The sequence below is a fragment of the Stegodyphus dumicola genome, chromosome 12 (genome assembly GCF_044657685.1).
Source record: "Stegodyphus dumicola isolate Sdum_Otavi_A_Nest chromosome 12, ASM4465768v1".
Lineage (NCBI taxonomy): Eukaryota > Metazoa > Arthropoda > Arachnida > Araneae > Eresidae > Stegodyphus > Stegodyphus dumicola.
This window is the reverse complement of record NC_140779.1, coordinates 17,964,186-17,985,398: the sequence shown is the minus strand read 5'-3', so window position 1 is coordinate 17,985,398 and position 21,213 is coordinate 17,964,186. Positions and strand designations below refer to the sequence as shown.

The following is a 21,213-nucleotide window of genomic DNA, read 5'->3' as shown; positions in this document are numbered from 1 at the left end:
TCGCAATTAACCTAATGTTTCTACAACTTTTTGGATGTGGCTGGTATTACCAGCAAGGGCGTGGATTACAAAGCTGTCTAAACAGATCACAGGTGTGCCAACAAATTAAGCAATAATAATATTTTTTTTTTCTTCTTTTCTTCTATTTTTACCTTTCATATTATGTTTAATGCTATGTAACTACCCTGCCTAATCTACACTTCTGCTACTGGACTAATTCTGCTCTATTAATTCAAATTCCATGCTCTGTTCTCCTTGAGTGAATAAAAAATTCCACAAGAAGGTTGACTACGAGGTAAGCGGTAAACAGACATTAGAGCTGGGACGCTTGTACTAGCCAAAGTTTCAGTTTCATTGTTCAGCTTCTGTATATGTTTATGGTGCGCGTATACTTATTTATCATCATACTCGTTATATTAATTTTCCTGAACTATAACAAACAGTTTATATAAGGGTTTGAAGGAATAACTTTAACCATTAGAAAACCGAAGCCTTCGCTAACCTGTATGCATAAAACACCGAAAGGCCTATCTTCATCCATTGTCCGTCCAGTCCGTTTCCTTCCCTTCCTGATTCATTAACACATAAATAGGTATGAAGATTTCAAATGACATCCTTCCTACTTCCTAACAAAGGAGCTTCCATTAGCCTTTTAGGAAAAGCTGTCTGCAATAAACTGATACAATGCATATGGGAAAACTACACCTGCTACTGTATACCGTAGAGAAACGGAAGAAAACAACATCGCCTTCTCGGCCGTTTAGGGTGGTTGTGGTCGTTTGAATGAAAGGCTTTTTCAGGCGTTTTGGCTTTCAAAGTGTTAAAAGGCATATCTATCTTCTCAAGTGAAGGACAATTTTAGTAGCAGTACGTAAATGCCTTTTTGGTAAATTTATCAGATAGAAGAAGTATTTTATTCATAAAAGTGAATTTTTATCTTATTACGATCATAACTACAATTGTACCACTAGATTTAAAGGACTGCTTTGTTGTAACGATTTTTACAATATCGAAGCGTTCTTTTAATTTTATAGAGTTCATAATTACATATGTTTTAATTCATTTGAATTAACTTTCGAATTAAGGATTATGGTTTTATGAAAAACATATATAATTAAATTAAATAACTTTATTTATTTATTACTATAGCGAAGAAAAATAAAGTATTAGTTCTTGGAAATTAAGGAACATAATTTATTTGTTGTTGTGTTTCCAAATAATGAAATCATAAACTAGAAACGAGAATTCTGTTCATCTTTAGCGTCTCTAAATATCCTTCTTCCTAAAATCTCTGAAACATATAAAATTTAGATATATAAGCATGTGGACAATTTCACGTCGCTTAGTTTTAAAACGCAGTATTCGCTTTCAGTGAATGAGAAAGGAAGTATAAGATGATCAGTTCTAACTGTGTAGAGCATTTGTGAAGGCCGGAATCTAATGCATCAATGCTATGTTATGACTGTGATTAACTGAGGCAGCTGTTTTAAAAAGTTGCATTTATTTTTGCCTGTACTAAAATTTTGCCTGTATTAAAATTTATTTTTGAGTGTATAAAAATTACAATTTCAATGTTAAAATTTCGATTCCATAGCGACTGTAAATTGACATGGAATTGAATATTAAGTGTATATCCAAAAGCTTATTAATGTAAAAAATTGGTACTGTAGCCTATGCTATTTCTTTTAAAACGCTATATTAAATAAGTTTACAAAACAGAGGGAAGCTGCAGTGATGACCAATGCTAATAAAACTAGCTGTTTATATTTTATAAATTAGCTGTTTATATCACTAAAACAGTTAGTATGCATTTTACAATAATGTGAAATTTCTGGGACACAAAAAGCAATACTCTAACTGAAGACTATATTAATTGTGCAAAGAGAAACTACTAATATCGGGTAACGAAGAAAGTTCGTGCGGGTTTCGAGAACAATCACATTTGGAATGTTTATGTGGTCAAATTGAATCTGTTTGACACTATACGTTTATTTTTGTCAAACCTCATTCATTAGAGAGTTGTTCAGTGCAACGCATATGGGTTTTGCAGGAAGCGCAATCTTCGAAAAAACATGTTGTTGGAAAAGGAGATTTTCAGGCCTATATTGCTTTGCGAGTACAGATTAGGAAACAAAGTTGCAGAGCCGTTAGAAGATTATGCTCCGCGTTTGGAGAGACTTCAGTGAGTGAAACGGACTGCTCAAAAGTGGTTCAGGCGATTTTCTTTTAAAGAGGAGAGCGTTAAAGACAAGCCTCGTGCTGCTTGTCCAACCATTCTCGACAAGTTTCAGTTAGAGTAGGAAATCAAGCCGAACCCGCATCAACTTGTCAGAAGCTTGCATATAGGTTTAGAGTATCCGGCGAAACCATTCAATCATATTTTCATAACCTTGGGTTCACATAGAAACTAAGCAAGTTAGTTCTTCATATCCTGTGCCAGGGAAACAAATTCCAACGGTTGAACATCTTACGGTTGCTGTCGCACCATGATAAAGCCTCGTTCCTGGACCAAATCTTGACATTTGACGATAAATGGATGGTATTTGCATAACCTTGGGTTCACATAGAAACTACGCAAGTTGGTTCCTCATATCCTGTGCCTGGGAAACAAGTTCCAACGGTTGAGCATCTTACGGTTGCTGTCGCGCCATAATAAAGCCTCGTTCCTGGACCAAATCTTGACTTTGATGATAAATGGATGGTATTTTCATAACCTTGGGTTCACACAGAAACTAAGCAAGTTGCTTCCTCATATCCTGTGCCAGGGAAACAAGTTCCAACGGTTGAACATCTTACGGTTGCTGTCGCGCCATGATAAAGCCTCGTTCCTGGACCAAATCTTGACATTTGACGATAAATGGATGGTATTTTCATAACCTTGGGTTCACATAGAAACTAAGCAAGTTGGTTCTTCATATCCTGTGCCAGGGAAACAAGTTCCAACGGTTGAACATCTTACGGTTGCTGTCGCGCCATGACAAAGCCTCGTTCCTGGACCAAATCTTGACATTTGACGATAAATCGATGGAATTTTCATAACCTTGGGTTCACATAGAAACTAAGCAAGTTGGTTCCTCATATCCTGTGCCAGGGAAACAAGTTCCAACGGTTGAACATCTTACGGTTGCTGTCGCACCATAATAAAGCCTCGTTCCTGGACCAAATCTTGACTTTGATGATAAATGGATGGTATTTTCATAACCTTGGGTTCACATAGAAACTAAGCAAGTTGGTTCCTCATATCCTGTGACAGGGAATCAAGTTCCAACGGTTGAGCATCTTACGGTTGCTGTCGCACCATAATAAAGCCTCATTCCTGGACCAAATCTTGACATTTGACGATAAAGGGATGGTGACCGGAAAAGGAAACATCATTGGTCACCTTCTGGTTCGGTTTCATTGGCCGCTAAACCGAACATTAACCACAAGAAGGTAATGCTGTGTGTTTGGTGGACCAGCTCTATCATAGTCCACTGTGAACATCTAGAAAGCGAAAAAAACCATAACAGCCGAGGTCTACTTGTCACAACTGCAAAGAGTTTGAGCTGCACTACACCAGAAGCAGCCAGCACTGATCAACAGAAGAGGAGTTCTCCTCTTGCCCGATAATGCCAGACCTCATACGGCAAAAGGGACCAAACAGATGATCAAAACACTAGGAAGTTATGGCTCAGCTATAGCCTATTCCCCGCACATCGCTCCGTCCGACTATCATCTGTTTTTGGCCATAGATAGCTGTGTGGACCTGCGGGAACAGCAGTTCCGAAAACGCGACGATGTAACAAAACCAGTGTCACAATTTTCGGACTCCAGAAAAAAGGATATTTCAAAAAGGCATACGTATATAAGCATGTATCTCGCTGGGAATGTGAAATTGAAGCCATTGGTGATGATATTGATGAATAAAATGGTATTTAAGATTTTTGTGGCTATAACTTTATGATGTTGCGTGGCCCCAACTGGTCAGCAACAGTAGTAGTGACTGCCATAAACTGCAAATTATTACAAACTCGTAATAAGGGTTTAAATCCCTTTTTATTTCACTTTAGAAATCACAGTTGCGTTCACTTGACGCTCACAAACTACGCCGACCCGGCGGTTGAACAAAATAGACAAAAATGCAACTAAAAATAAATGACAGGATGAATAAATAACGAAGTCACTATCTACGAGGCTCTATAATCGTAACTATCTTAACCGCGTTCTAAGATACAGCTGAGATTCAGCAAACTTTCTGATTAAGAAGTTGAAAGATTCAACTAACTGTCGAAATAGGCACACAGGCCGAAACGCGCGGTTCTTAAACTTTCTACCAAGCAACCTTCACGCTCGTGAATCAAGAAGCACACTTACAATCTCGTTTCCCTTCTATTTAACTCAATTTACTTCTGCTAAAATTTGAATACTCTGCGCGTTCTACTACGATTTACATACTCTGGCATTGGCAATTCTAGGGAAAAGTAAAGGCTTGACAGGAAAGATAGCTTAAAATAAATGTTAGTTAAAATAAACATAAACTCTACAACCTGAAACACAAAACTCTGAGACTTGGCTAAGAAATTTGAACGCAGTAGTAGAGTGTATTGTAAATCAACACACAAAAACATTAAAATAAAGTTTGTTCTCACCGCTCCTCCCAAGCGCCGAAGTATTTTGAAAGTGAATGACTCAGTTATTTGGTATGGTGAACATATGCAATGGATTTAAATTTGATTGATCATTCGTTAGGCACCATAGGACACAAACCTGTATCATTGCAGCCACCACCTAGTGTTGTGCAAGACATAGAACATTAGAAACGTAACTGAGAATGAATGCGTTTTATTATAGTAATAAATTGTTTTTCTTGTAGTGATCTGGATCTTTGAGCATTTAATATGTAATGATTTCCTTTCTTCGCCGCAATTGTTACAGAAAATTAGTATTTCAAAGAAACTTGCTGTTTAAATTCAGGTTATTATCAAAACCTTGCAAGATCGTTACATCGACATTCGATGCTTATGTTCGTAAGACAGAATGGAAATTTTAAAAATAAGAGAGCTGATACCCTAGCAAAGGTAGCCACGAAATGCCACATTGATTTAAATCTCCGTGTTCCTGTTTCTTACTGGAAGCGCTTTAATAGAAATGATGCTATCTGTATTTGGAACAGAGAATGCCTGGCTTCATCAAAAGCACAATGGACCAAAAACATTTTTCCTACAATTTTTCACAGGATAAAAGTTATCTAGTGTTCAACAGATTTTAAAGTTACTTAATTTTTGACTGGACATGGAAATTTTAAGAGCTATATGCAAATTCTTCTTCAGTGCGTTCATTATGTCCAACAGATGAACATATATTTTCCTTCAAGCAATGTTGATGCGCCTGTCTGTATCGTGGCCACCAATTATTTCTGAACTTTCTTTTTAATTATTTTAAAAAGGCGTTAAAGAAAAACCGCCCTTTGGGCGTAATTTAAAATCTGAAAGCTTTTAGATTTTTTCCTTTTGCTTATTTCTTTTATATTTTTTAGCCGAAATGGCTGTTACCCAAAAGGACTATTAATCTCGAAACGCCATTTTGCTTCGAATTACTATAAACGGCTGCATCACTTTTCAGATTCTTGCTGACGAATATTATCGCCCTAATCTGATGTGTACACCACATGACATCCTTGTACGGAATATTAAATTATACGCATTTTTTTCTTGAATTACATTTAAATGGATTGGATTGAATTAAATCTACTTCGTCGACAGCGCATAAACCACAATAGAATAAATGCACTATTTAGAATTCACTATATTTGTTTACTATAACGACACTCTGAATGCACAAAATTTATATCATTTGAAGAATTATCGTTGCCACATGTTCTATTCAAATACTATAATAAAGCTAAAACGATGTATGAAAGAAATTAAGCAAACAAAACAGAAAAGAAACAGTTTTTCACCGACCTCATTTAGTATTTCTCATTCAATTAATTCAGTTCTCACTTCGCGACAAGGCAAAAATACATAAAAACTCAAAATATCTGCATTAAAAATTACGATGTAAATCTGAAACACTTATTTCCTCGAAAAAATTCCAGAAAGAATTAAGCATGATTTAATTCGCAATAATAAATGAAGGCGTTATTTTTGTGTTGCGAAGCTTAGTCTCTCTATATTGGCAATAAATCTACAGTTCTGCTGTTTCAAATGTAAACAAACATGTCTGCCATGTTATTTAAAACTTAACCGCACTTAAACAGCTTTTAAATTGTTGATAATTGTACAAATATTGCTTCCAGAATTACGAAAGGTGATAAAAACCGTAACCGGAAGATAAAAACAACATAAGTCAATTATTATTAAAGCAAAAAATGTACAATTTACAAACATATAAGAATAACGAAACTGAGATCACTGAGCCGGGTAATAGAGTGGATATATATATAAATACATTTATATACGTTTGGTGCGGCCGACTGCAACCAAAATGCGAGGGGCACAACTACATGTTATAGCAGTCCTATGTACAAAATTTCAACGTTCTGAGGCTACTCGTTTTTGAGTTATGCGAGATACGTACGTACGTTCGTACAGACGCCACGAAAAATTCTCTTCAGAATTAATTTTAAAGCAGTTTTATAATTTTTTTTGCAGAAATCGAGTCTTTTATTCTGTTCTTACGTACAGATATCACACAAAAACGTCGTTAAATTGCATTCGGTAGCGGTCAAAATGGATATTTTAGTTGAAATATGTTGCCTAACACTTTTTGCGATTACAATACTTCCTTTTAACTTCGTACAAGGAAGTAAAAATGCAAGATTCTGGATGAATGTATGTATGTTTCTCGCACTTGGAAGCCTAGCGATATCCATTTTTGAATGACATAGTCCTCCACCTAAACATGAGCACCTGGAAACCCAAACTTCGAATTTGTTTTATTATCTATTTCGTATTTTTTAAACCTTAACGAATTTTTGATTAAGAAATTCAGCGATTTCAAAGCATTTTTCTGACAGCACTGCGCAGAATAAGATATTCTTATATCCAGCGCAAGACTGTTTATCGGTAAATCTAAAAATACACTGTTTTTAAATAATTTTAGCCCAAATACTCTCGAAACGTGCATATATGTGTTAATGAAAAAGACACCGCTTTAGGCGTAATATGGAATCTGAAAGCTTGGAGATTTTACGTTTTTTTATTATTTTTATTTGTTTGCTTTTTAATAATTTTTCTGCATTTCCAGTGCTTTTGTACATTTGTTTATTTATTTTGTTAGTGCTATTAAGCTACTCGTGGTATACTTTGTGGAACACGAGGAGTTAAAAATTAAAGTTAACAAAAAGGAAAAAGAATCTCGTTTACGCTTGCAGAATAGAATCAGGATACGTAATTTAAATTTAAAATAATAAATTGTTGGCAAATAACTTTTTTCGAGCGCTTTACAGCTTTTAAATTTCTTTTTACCTAACAATTTTAAAAAATGAATAAATTACCTTCGCATTTCTATCTTCATTTAGAATATTTTACGGCTTTCTTCTTCAACTTGGATTTACTATTCTCGAGTAGGAGAAATTTGAGAATAATAAACATATTTCATTTTAATACATTGTAAATCCTTCTCATTTGGAAAAATATGTATTAAAAATTTTAATTTGAAATGTATTTTTAATCATATTTAATATTTTTGTTGTTTTAAGTGCTTCAAACCAATTACATTAAAAATTCTGAGTTTTACGATTTTGCAAAGCATTTGTTCATTGGATTTTTCACACGTTTAACTTTTATTCATATTTAACTCCGCTATGCTCATCTTAATCTCTACATATAATAAAAGAAAGAGTCTGTCTGTGTGTGTGTCTTTCGTTCGCGCTGCGCGTAAGCTAATAGACCCACGGCGACGAAATTTGGTACATAGGTTCATCTAGGCAAAAGCCAGTGCACCTCGAAGCGATTTTTTCGAAATTCGAATTCGAATTTTTTTATTTTATGTTTTGTGACGAAATCGCGTCATTTTGAGACATAATGGGCTATAGGAAAGCGAGATTTTCATCTACACACTCCATTTTCATATCGTCATGGAACGTAGGCACTTAGCTATTTTACGAACTTAAAATAAATTTCGCTTTTCAAAAAAATCGATTAAATACGAATTTATTTAACAAAGGCAGCTTAACACCTTTTCAACGGGATTTTTTCTAAAAAGGCTTATTTTAATAAATGTACAGTTTATTTTTCTTTCATTTTTGGACACGTTAAACTTTCATCCTTGCGACTGCTTTTACAAAACGAATTTTGGGAAAATGATAATATTTTGTATTTTTAAAAATATTTTTTAAATGAAGCTTCCGAGTACACTTCTAACATCTCACTTCTTTAAAAATGTGATTTTGGCAAGAATTTTCCTTTCTTATTGTTGTTGATAGATTTTTGATGAAATAGCATCATTTTGAATAGTTTCATTCTTTTAGAAATATGGGTTTGGCAACAATTTTTCATTTATGTTTAAGAGATTGGCATATTTCATTGTCATTTTTATACATATATATAATACATTTTTATTGATTTTTTTGATAAAATTGTTCTGCAGAGTAAAATTTTGCGCGGAATTTTGTGTTTTTTGAGTTGCTTTCATGTTATTTTTTGCTTATTTCACTGTTTCTAATATATTGAAAAGTTTTGCATGATTTTGTTTCTTCAACGGAAAGTTGGTTAATTTTTTTATTAGGATAATTAATATTTGTATTAAGGGATATAGCTTATTTCATTGTAATTTTTTCTCTTGAAAATATAAGATAAAATATCATTAATTATACTTTGCTTTTCAGAATTATTTGCTTTTTGTATCCTTTTATGTTATTTATTGCTCATTTTACTGTCTTTAAGATACTGAAAAGTTTTGAGTGATTTTTTTAGGAAACAAAGCTCTTAACCACCTTTATACCATTTGAGTTCTTAAAATTTTGCAAAGGGAAGTTGGTTAATTTATTTACTAGCATAATTAATATTTGTATTAAAGGATATTGCTTATTTCATTGTAATTGTGTTACACGTAATAATTTTTTTTTTTTTTTTTTTTTTTTTTATGAAATTGTTCTGTGGAGTAAAATTCTACGCAGTTTTTAAATTTAACGTTTGGTGTTCCCTTTAGCCATTTTTCCGGTACATTTAAAAGCCAGTTTTAAAATAAAGACGTCATTTTTACTATATAAGCGATTTTTTACGTATATCAATTCGAATTCTTCTTCAGATAAAATTTTAGGCAACATGTTTATTCATGTAAAAAATGGCTTCTTTGTCTTCATTAGCAGCTACCAAACATTTCATCAGACACGCGCCGTCACTTGGGATGGAGAGCTCACTTAATCTCCATTAAAGACCACGATTCTCATTCTTTTAGAATGTTCCGCAATAATTGATAAGCTTCTGTTAACTTTAAAGTCCCTGCATCCGACGCGAGAGCCATTTGGTGACGTCTAGGAAATTTGGCGATCGCCAAAGTGCTCTCGTTCAACTCCGCCGGCAACAGTTTCAATCAACAAGTGGCAGTATCGAATGAAAGCGTAGCGGGAAAAGATTAACCTGCCATCTGTCTTACTTGCTGGATATTTTTGCAGGATTACCAAAAGCGAAAAAGGCAAGAAAGATTCTGAAAAGTTAATCCTTCGTAAGTGGAATTATTATGCTTAGCCTTTTTTTTTTTTATTTCTCTAAAAAACATTCTTTTCGGTAAAAATGCATCTGGTATTATAAGGCTTTATTGTTAAGAATTTCTTTATAATGGAACTTTGCATATCATATTCCTGAGAGGTTTTATAGCGGTTAATTATTTATTCTACGAAAACTCGAATAGCAGAATTAAGAGTAATTTTGCTTTGAAAGTAAGTTGTTTAAAAAGGGGATATATTATTAAATAACATAAATATTTATGTAAATATTTTATGTTAGAAAGTTCGTGAGTTTAGTTTTCTGATTTTTCGCGTCAACATTACGTCATGTTGCATTAACTTTTCTCATAGCTTCTCAAATCGCCGATTATGAAGACTGTTGCCATCCCCTATTTACAAGACCTTTATTTTTCAAATTATCGAAGTATTTTGTTTAAAAATGTAAAAACAGGAATATTTTAAAAATAAGCTATTCTTTCATTATTTTTTTCCCTTTACTATTACGATGAAAAACTTTGGGCGGTTTCTACTGCTTTTAATTCACGCGTTCATTTACACATTTTTTAGTAATTTCTATTTTGCCCTAGTAGAATAGAAATTACTGCCATTTGAGGGATATATTTGTTGCAAGCTTTGTGCGCAAGCGATCCAGAGAAAAAACGCACAGCTATAATATGAATAATTAATACTTTTCTTCGTTAAATAATTGTACATATCTGTATGCGTTTTAATTCAGGACCCAGTAATATTACAGAAATTTTTATTTCTGTAATATTACTGGAAATTAAGAAATTTTTATTTCTGTATCATTTGGTGTATCTTTTGAACAGCTTATGTTAAATATAGCATTTCTATATTCTGTATATTTAACTTCTCGTGACTAATTCTTAGTCTAGTTGAAATTGTTGAATGCCGTAATTGCTTAGCTTAAAATTGTTCCTGAAATGTATACATCAAGACCTGATTTCAGTTCCTTTTTAATCTCATGTTTTTTTATTTTTATATTTTTAAAACTTAAAATTATACTAGTAAACTTTATGAGGGTTTAGACATTAATCAGATTGTAGACTGCATCTCTGTTCCTTAAATGTTACAAATTTCAGTGGAGTAAAGATGAGATACTTTAAACAACGTGTTGCTTAATAATTAATATAAATGCAAACAATAAAGTATTCAGAAATATTGTTTATAATTTTAAGCAATGTATCTAATTATTTATTTTTCATGAGCATTTGCTTTATTAAGTGTAACTGATTCTTTTATTATTTATCTTTGTTACGGAAGAATTGTTTATTTATATGAAAAGTGCATTTACTTTCTTCTGTAAAAACGTGGCATATACGTTGAAATAACATTTAAAAATGTATAAGCATCCTCAAACCGTTAAATAAAATTTCTATTGCGAGATTTCAAATATAAAAAGAACAAAATTTCGCCGCTTACCATTAATGTTTCATCATCATAGATGAGCGTAGAAAAAATACAGCGACTCGGTCATTCTCCTTTACATCCTACATGGAAATCTCTATTCTGTTTCAAGAGACGAAGGGGGGGGGAGATGAAATTATTCTCTGATCTAGCCTTTTCTCCATTGAAAGAATTAATATATTAACAGACACTATAGGACATGATTTTAAAAGTACTCATTTTTATCACATCTGTATCTCGAAATTAAATTGAGCAGTAATTCATCTCAAAATTACACCGACCAGCACTCGAGCGGAAAAGTCGCAGAACACTGGTAGTTCCATCCGGGGTTCAAATCCCGAGCTGTGGTTTTCCTCATGTGTAACTCGTACACGAGCATGTTTCCCTTAGAAAGTTCTCCACGAAGGCATCCCTCCCCTTAAGCATATAGCACTCAAGTGCTTTGTCATAGTTAAAAATATGTAGAGACAATAGGTTATAAGCAGGAGACATGAAAAATGAGCAATGTCCTCTCCAAGACTCGAACCATGGACCTCTCGAATACGCGCCGAGTGTGCTGAACACTACACTACGAAGGCACGCTAAGAGGTCGGGAGAAATACCTTATATACTCCCGGTTTTATAGGGGATTAGAAGGCCCAGTCGGCAAATCCTGATGGCGGATAATCATCATGCACCACCGTTTATAGTTCGGGGGCCACTGTAGAGACATTAGGTTATTTCGAAGCGCATGAAAAATGTGCAGTACCCTCGCCTTGACTCTCAAATACGCGCCGAGTGTGCTGACCACTTCACCACGAAGGCAAGCTAAAAAGGCGGGAGAATTACTTTAAAAATATCAAAATTAAAAATACCTGCTTCTCGTTGCAGTTCGAGAAGAATTTCATTTGAGTAATTATCATTACAACATTATAAGGTATTTCTCCCACTTCCCTAGCAAGCCTTCGTGGTTTAACGGTAGCACGCTGGGCCGGTATTCCAGAGGTCCGTGGTTCGATTCCCGGCGAAGACGGTTGCATATTTTTCATCTTTTCTGCTTCCAATTAACCCAATGACTCTACAACATAAGAGCTGATGTATAGATGTGTATTCCATTCTGCTGTACTTTGAAAATACACGTTTTTTTCCCCTTTAATGTTTCTGAGAAATATTTCGTAAATCCAAAAGGCGTACAGCAAAGAAATAATTGATGTATATATAAAAACAGCAGAAACGTCTGTAGGATTCCTACTTTGGAAAATAACTTATTAAACAACGCCAAATAAAAGACAAAAACCTAAAAGAATTGTAATATATAGGAGAAGTTAGAGTGGTGTGTTAAATGTGCCGCCAATATAAATGATAAACATATAATGCACACTTTGCCTTTTAGAATCAGGAAGATAGCGCGCGCCGTGAAGTGTAACAAGTAATGGCTGTGAACATGGCGCGAGAATGGAATGAAATGAATATCCAAACATTGGATAAAAGAGTCTCAAACTGCACTGAGATAAATAGGTGTTTTCGTTCCCTCCTTCCCCCGCAAAATTCGTGACAATATGATGAAAACTCCTTTTGAAAAAGCAGCTTTCCGTACCCCCTTCTGGAGCGAAGAACTGTAAAAGTCACTAAAACGTAAAGAAACTTTGATAATAAAAACTAAAGTTTTATACAATAAGAATCATTCTATTTGTGTTAAATATTGGAACTCTTTATTTCGAAAGTTAATCTCAGCACAAAAATGAAACAATTGAAAATAAAAAAAGAAGCAAATGTTCAGGATTTAAATTCATGAAAATAGAGTGCATGGGTGTTTATGGTTTTCCTACTTGTAAAATATAAATTTGAGCCGGTTCCTTTCAAATTTCCTCCACGAACGCAGCCCTCCTCTAAGCAGATAGCCTTTGAGTGCTGCGCCATAGTGAAATAACAAAACAAAACCTTGAAAAGGAAAAACTAATGTACACATGTAATGAAAATGTTTGGGTGTTTTATATTGTATATATTATAATAAATACAACAGCTACATTTCTACTTAAAATGTATGAATATTTAACTTTAAATTTCATTAAAAATTTAATAAAAAAAATTTCAGATACTTCGGATTTTACCAGTCGTCCAAAAAGGGTTAAAGGTGTTTTTTTTTTAAATTTTTTATTATTTATTTATTTATTTATTTATTTATTTTTTTATTTTTTTATGCTTTCGCTGAGCTCGCGATCTAAAGTCTACTGCAGCACTCGCTTCTGCAAACCCATTTTTTTTTTTGTCTTTTTAGCTTTATTATTATGCACTTTTAAGCGTTTGCGTACCTTTTCCTATTTTTTTCAGTCTTTTCTCAGTTTATCATATCTTCCAAAATGTTTTTGTGTTTTTTATTATTAGCGTTTTTGTTATTGTTTTTGTGTTTTTTATTCTTCGCACTTGCGCCACATAAAATTCAATTCAACAGCAGTATTGCAAAATGAATTTAAAACGAGCATATCCTTAGAATTTCCGATACACAGTCTCGCGCGCTGGATATAAAAACGTTTTTTTTTTTTTTTTTTTTTTCCTTCCCGTACAGTTTTGCCATTGCTCGCTTTGAAATCGTTGAGTTTGTTAATCAAAACTTCGTTAAAGTGTTACAAAGTACGAAATCGGTAATAAAACAAATTTCAAATTCCAAATTTGTGCTTCCAGATGCCCATATTCACTGGAAGATTATATGATTCAAAATTGGATGGCGCAGTGTTATCACAATACGAGAAACATACATACATTTAGGCAGATTCTTCACTATTTAATTTCTTTAAATATAATACAGGGCTCTTAATATTTAGTGGCAACAGTTTGAAACCTGAACCCACATTTATAGAGAACCAATGCAAAATGCCAAAAGGAAAATAATAGCCCTTCTGGGCAAACGCCCTTTGGGCTCAAAATATTTACCATTTTATGAAACATTGAATATTTTTAATTAGATAAATCATCAATTAAATCTCTTTTTATTACTTAAATTAATCCGATTCAAAAGTAAGAACAAATAGCCTGAAGAACTGCATCTATTCCTTTCAGACAGCTTTGTTTGTTAATCCCCAATTGACAGATTCAATTCGAAAGACAAATATTTTACATTTCGCCGAATGGCAACAGAATCTAATGAAAAGTGAAACGGCGCATTTATCCACATCTCGAGACTAATAGCCCTTTAGGCCTAATGACTTTAAGAGAATGCGTGATTTTCTCTGAGGGGAACAAAAGTTATTGATCTTGCTATATCGTTACTTTCGGAACGGAGATGTTACAAAAGTTGAATAGAAAACTAAAAATCTGAATTCTTACTTTCAGTACTGATTCTTTAGCTATCAGTGCAGTAAATATCAATTAAATGTGTAAGATAAAAATCGATATGTATTACAGAAATTTTGATTTTCAATTACTGTGCCATTATAAAAAGGAATTGGTTTTTCACCAATTCATTTTTCAATTCACCAATTCACTAAGCACCTGAAAAAAAAAGCAAAGAAGTTATAAAATAATATTCTAGAAGCAATGTTTTTATTCATTTATATTATGCTAAATAATTGCGTTAAGAATCATTTTCTGTATTTATTATTTCACACTAAATTGTATTGTTCAATTTTTAGAATCTGGCAACTAGGTTTTACATTCTGGAAGACCAAGTTTGAAATTTGGAATTTGTTTTATTATCGATTACATATTTTGTAAACCTTCAACGAATTTTTTATTAACAAATTCGCAATCGCAACGTTGTACAGAAAAAACATTTTTATCACCAGCGCGTGAGACTGTGTATCGGAAATTCTAAAGATATGCTCAATTTAAAATTATTTTGCAATATTGCTCTTGAACTGAATTTTATGTTTTAAGTGCGAACAACCTGATATTTAATAAGTAAAGTAACACACAAAATATTAAAAAAAACGCCCTTTTGAACGTAATTTAAAATCTAAAACCTTTCAGATTTTCTTTTTTATTATTTTTATCATAACTCATTTTTCTTCCCATGTCATTTTTTTTTTGTTTTGTTTTCGTGCCTTAACTTGTCACTTTAGTCCCTAGATTCCTATACAAAAAATACATGTTTTTGGGTGCGTTCATGTATTTTGCGTTAGTTCATTATAAATCGCGCTTCACGTTTCAAACTGTTGCCACGAAATATTAGAGCCGTGCATTATATTTAAAGAAATTAAATAACGAAGAATCTGGATAAATGTATGTATGTTTCTCGCATTGTGAAAAAAAACCAACGGTGCCTAGAGACATCAAATTTCGAATAACGTAGTCGAATAAGGGCACATGGGAGCCCAAATTTAGAATTTAGAATTTGTTTTATTATCGATTTCCTATTTTGTAGAACTTTAACGAATTTTCTATTAAAAAACCCAACGATTTCAAAGCTAGCAATGGCAACACTGTACAGAAAAAAAAGACATTTTTATATACTCTTTACAAATTATTTTGTGATACTGCTGTTGAATTGAATTTTGTGGTTTAAGTGCGAAGAACATACATGATATTTAATAAATAAAGGTAACACATAAAGGTGTTAAAAAAAGACCCTTTGGACGTAATATAAAATCTGAAACATTTCAGATTTTATATTTTTTAGATTTATTTTCAGATTCTGAAATCTTTCCGATTTTCTTTTCTTTTTTAATTCCTTGTACGAAGTAAAAAGGAAGTATTGTAATCGCGAAAGGTTTCAGGCAGCATATTTCAAAGAAAATATCCATTTTCACCGGTATCGAATGCAATTTAACGATGTTTTTGCGTGATATTTGTACGTAAGGACAGAATAAGAGACTCGTTTCCTCAAAAAAAAAAAAAAAAAAAAAAAAAAAAAAAATTATAAAACTGCTTTAAAATCAATTCTGAAGATAATTTTTCTTGGCGTCTGTACGAACGTATGTACGTACGTGTGTACGTGTCTCGCATAACTCAAAAACGAGTAGCCTCAGAACATTGAAATTTTGTATATAGGACTGCTATAACATGTAGATCTGCACCTCGTATTTTGGTTGCAATAGGCCGCACCAAACGTATATAAATATATTTATATATGTATCCACTCTGTTACCCGGCTCAGTGATCTCAGTTTCTTTACTCGTATATGTTTGTAAATTGTACATTTTTTGCTTTAAAAATGATTGAATTATGTTGTTTTTATCTTCCGGTTTAGGTTTGTATGCATTTAGTAAATCTGTGTGCAATATTTTTAGAATTATCAACAATTTTAAAGTTGTTTAAGTGCTGCTAAGGCCTTTTTTTTTTCATAGCGGCCATTCATTGTTTGCATTTGGAACAGCAGACTAGTGAATTTGTTGCCAGTCTAGAAAAACTTAGCTTCGCAACAACAAAGATAACGCCTTCATTTATTATTGCCAATTAAATCATGCTTAATCGTTTCTGGAATTTTTTCGAGGAAATAAGGGTTTCAGATTTGCTTCGTAATTTTTAATATAGATATTTTGAGTTTTTATGTATTTTTGCTTTGTCGCGAAGTGAGAACTGAATTAATTGAATGAGAAATACTCAATCGTCTGTGAAATATTGTTTCTTTTTTGTTTTATTTGCTTAATTTCTTTTATACATCATTCTAGCTTTATTATAGTATTTGAATAGAATATGTGTGAACGATTAGATAATTCTATTCTTTAAGTGATATAAATTTTGTGCCTTCTGAGTTATAATATGAACGAAATATAATACTGTTAAGTGAATCTAGCGCCAGATTGTCGCTATGGTAAACAAATACTAGAGTGAATTTTAAAGAACGTATTTATTCTATTGTGGTTTATGCGCTGTCGGCGAAGTAGATTTAATGCAATCCAATAAGTTTAAATGAAATGCAAGAAAAAATTCTTATAATTTAATATTCCGTACAAGGAAGTCATATGGTGTACACATGAGATTTTTTTAAAACCATTTCTTGGTAAAATAGGAAGTGTTACCAGTACATGTGCCAATCATATCTAATACACACATACTCTAAAATCTAAACAGCAACATTTTAGCTGATCGATTACGCTAGGTTATAAATTTTTCCCTTAGTTCGTCATATTGTACAGTCATCATTTTAAAGAAGAATACGTGAAAAAAATGCAACGCCCTTGCCCAGACTTGAACCCTGAATTCTCAAATACGCGTTGAGTATCCTTCCGATTACATCACGAAACCACGCGCAAAGGAGGATGGAAATACCTTATATACTTCCTCTTTTAAAGGGCAACTGGGGATTAGAGTACCCAATCGCCGAATCCTGGTGGTGACGAATTCTCGTACACCACCTATTTTCGTTCGGGCGCCACCGTAGAGTTATTAGGTTGTTTTGAAGCAGGAGACGTGAAAAATATACAATGCTCTCGGCGGGACTCCAACCATAGACCTCTCGAATATGCGTCAAGTATGCTTTCAGTTACACTACGAAGGCGTACGAAAAAAGGGAAGAAATTGCATTATAACAAAAATCAAAGTGTAAAAGAACCTGAGAGTATTTCTGTTAGAATTCGAATATGTGTTAGAAGTATTCTTATAACGTAAGGACTTTTCATGAGCAAAAATAAAAGTTATAAAACTTGTACGAGTATATATAAATTTATACCAGCCTTAAAGTATTGTTGAAGAGGTAAAAACCACGTCTATGAAGCTCACTAAATTCGTGAAACACACTTAGATTTGTTGCATCTTTTCTCAATATAAGTTATTTTCCAATAAAAACGCCTTTCGGTTGCTTACCCCGCAATACTCCGAGATTATCAAAGAAGGAATTCTACAGTGAGTTTTAAAGCATACAGATCTCATGGATTCTGCTTTTTTTTTTTTTTTTTTTTTTTTCCCATGGTTCTCTCTATATCGCCAGACATTTCTGGAAATATCCTTGTAAAGATATCACCGAGCTATGTTTTTATATAAAATAAATTGTCCTGTCTCTTCTATCCTAATTGCAAAGGAAACATAGTGTACTTTAAAAAGCTCGGTTATGGCGAAGAAAATAGCAGTTTCTTGGCATTCCACCTATGCTTACAAAAATCAGAACTTTTTAGATACTAGCTGGTGAGCTTGTCAGATGAGCAGGCTGCGGTCAAACCAGACTGATAGTTCTATGTACACCTGAAAGGAAAACGCATAAAAATATTTCAGTATAAATAAAATTAGTTCATTCTTTCCAAGCAACAAACAGTTCGTGAATAATTGCTGCCATACCAGGAAACAAAAACTTTGGACACTTCAGGTTAATATATATACGTATGACGTCATAATTTAAATTTAATGTAATATAACAACTTTTTCTCAGTATTTACGGAAGAGGTAACGTGGCAGTAACATATCCTGTCAATGATCCTAACCTTGAAAACGGAAAAGTTGCCAGGATTTGCTATTTATTTAAAATGCTGACATTAACGAAATAATTTCGACATAAAATCACGCCATATATAATCGCGTACTTTCTTCAATGTCAGAATATTTATATAATAATAATATTTTTAAAGTTTGGCAACTCTATTTTTCGTCCAAAATGGCAATTTGCCCAGAAGGACTATTAATTTCGGTTTGGCATTTTGCGTTGACTCACTACAAGCGTTGTTTCACTTTTCAAATTGTTGCCACTAAATATTATTGCCCTGTATTATATTTAAAGAAATTAAATAAAGAAGAATCTGCATAAAAGTATGTATATTTCTCGCATTGTTATAAAACAACGGTACATAGAGTTATCGAATTTTGAACGACGTAATCCTCCTACGAATATGGGCATGTGGAAGACCAAATTTGAAACGACTGGAATTTGAGCTTGACCGTTGTAATAAATTCGTTTAGTCTTTTACGTAAACTTTTAGTAGAAGTGTTCGTACCAGAATCATCCATATCCATCGCTGTTCGCAGATTCCTCGCTGTTTCACAGACTCATCGCTATTCACAGATTCATCATTATTTCAAAAGTATCGCGGGGTGTTTTAGTCCAAAGGGGCTTTGTCCCTGAAGGACTATTGTTTTCGTTTTGTGATTTTCCGTTGAAAACTTTAAAAGGCTATATAACTTTTCAAATTGTTGCAACCAAATACAATACTATCGCGATGTATTATATTTGAAGAAATTAAATAATGAAGAATCTGCATAAATGTAGTATATATGTTTCTCGCATCGTGATAAAACAACGTACCTAGAGCCATCCAATTTTGAATGACGTAATCCTATTGCGAATAGGGCATGTGAAAGCCCAAATTTGAAATTTGCTTTTTTATCGATTTCATATTTTGTCGATTTCATATTTAACGAATTTTTGATTAAAAAACTCAAGGATTTCAAAGAAAGCAATGGCAACGTTGTACAGGGAAAAAAAAAAAAAAAAGAAAAAAAAAAAAATTATCTCCAGCGCGTGAGACTGTGTATCGGAAATTCTAAAGATAGGCTCAATTTAAAACTATTTTGCGATATTGCTCTTGAACTGAATTTTATGGTTTAAGTGCGAAGAACGTGATATTTAATAAATAAAGGTAACAGAAAAAACTTTAAAAGAAAAGTCCATTTAGACGAAATTTAAAATCTGAAACCTTTTAGATTTATATTTTTTTTCTGTTGTTCATTTATATTTGGAAATGTAAATGATAATCAAATTGTATCTGTTCCCAAAAATTACACCGTCGATGAACTCAATTTATTTCAAAGAAATGTCTCTGATTAGAGTTTCCTTCACTAACCACTTGACTTAAAAAGATTATCTTTACGGAATGATCATACAACATATATATATATATATATATATATGTTTATATATATATATATATATGTATGTCTATATATATATATATATGTAATAATAAAATTCCATAGTCAAGAATACACTTAAAATTCTAACTGTATGTACTTTTCATTTCGAATGGCGACGTTCCCTTATTTGAAAGTACGTGGAATTAAATGCACAGCCCCGTAGTCAAGTTGTTTTTTCCGTCTTTTCTACACGTACAGTTATAGAATGTTCTGGAAATATTTAAAGCGAACTGTATTGGCTGACGAGGCTGACATCATTTCTTGGAAGCTCCGCCTTTCCAGAGGCTATAAAAGGACTCGCAAAAGAATATCGGGGGCTTTTTCTTAAATGTCACGATGCAGTAAACTCCATACAGAAAGTTATTAGTAATTCTTTTTTATTTACTCCGGAAATATGATTTTTGTAACTGTTATTTCTCCTGACCAATAATAAATATTTTTTAAACTTATCGTCTGATAATTTAAGCTACGACTACATCTATATTTCTTCACCAATCTATTTATTCTGGACAAAAGCTGGTACATCACACACACACACATATATATACTATTCGCGGAAATATTTGGCCTGACTAGAATTGCCGGTTTTGGCTTTAACTTATAACTCGAGTAAAGACGAAACACTTTCGTATTTACGTATTTTTATCAATTATTGTTCATTGAACGGAAGTTGGTTTGTTCCCCTTGAAAAGTCAACTAATTTCCGATCAATGACAATGATTACATGTTTTAATTTTTCCTTTTACAATTGAAATATTATTCTTCGTGATGATTTAACTCCAGTCCCAGTTAAAACATTATTAATATTTTGCTTTCAAATTACTTCAAAACATCTTTCAAAATATAACTTACCAGTATGGATGCACACTTTTAAAATAATTCTACTTTAATTAAACTTAGGAGATAATATAATCAATTAATCAATACTGTTTAGGAAATAAATTATTATATTTATATATATGTGTATGTCTATATATATATACATATGTATGTATGTCTGTATATATATATATAGACATAAATGTTTTTTTTATAAATGTTCGGTCTCGCAGATAGCAACCAAAAAGGGAGGTACGCAACTACATGTTATAGCAGTCCTATATACAAAATTCCAACTTTCTGAGGCTACTCCTTTTTGAGTTATGCGAGATACGTATATACATAGGTACGTATGAATGTACAGACGCCACGAAAAAAAATCTCTTCAGAATTCATTTAAAATCAGTTTTATAGTTTTTTTGGGAGAAAAAGAGTATGAGGACAGATGTCACGCATCGTTAAATTGCATTCGATAGAGGTCAAAACGGATATTTTCTTTGAAATATGATACTCGAAAATTTTCGCGATTACAATACTTCCTTTACTTCGTACAAGGACGTGAA

At 32.8% G+C, this 21,213-nt stretch overlaps 1 protein-coding gene across 1 annotated transcript in view; it reads left to right on the top strand.

Annotated features, from left to right (window-relative positions):
• The first annotated feature begins 9,495 nt into the window (after nt 1–9,495).
• LOC118193513 (metabotropic glutamate receptor 3-like) overlaps nt 9,496–21,213 on the top strand; it is a 286,303-nt gene continuing 274,585 nt past the window's right edge. The window contains exon 1 of the mRNA XM_085827511.1: nt 9,496–9,648. The gene's annotated coding sequence lies outside the window, so the exon portion shown is untranslated. The remainder of the gene's footprint in view (nt 9,649–21,213) is intronic.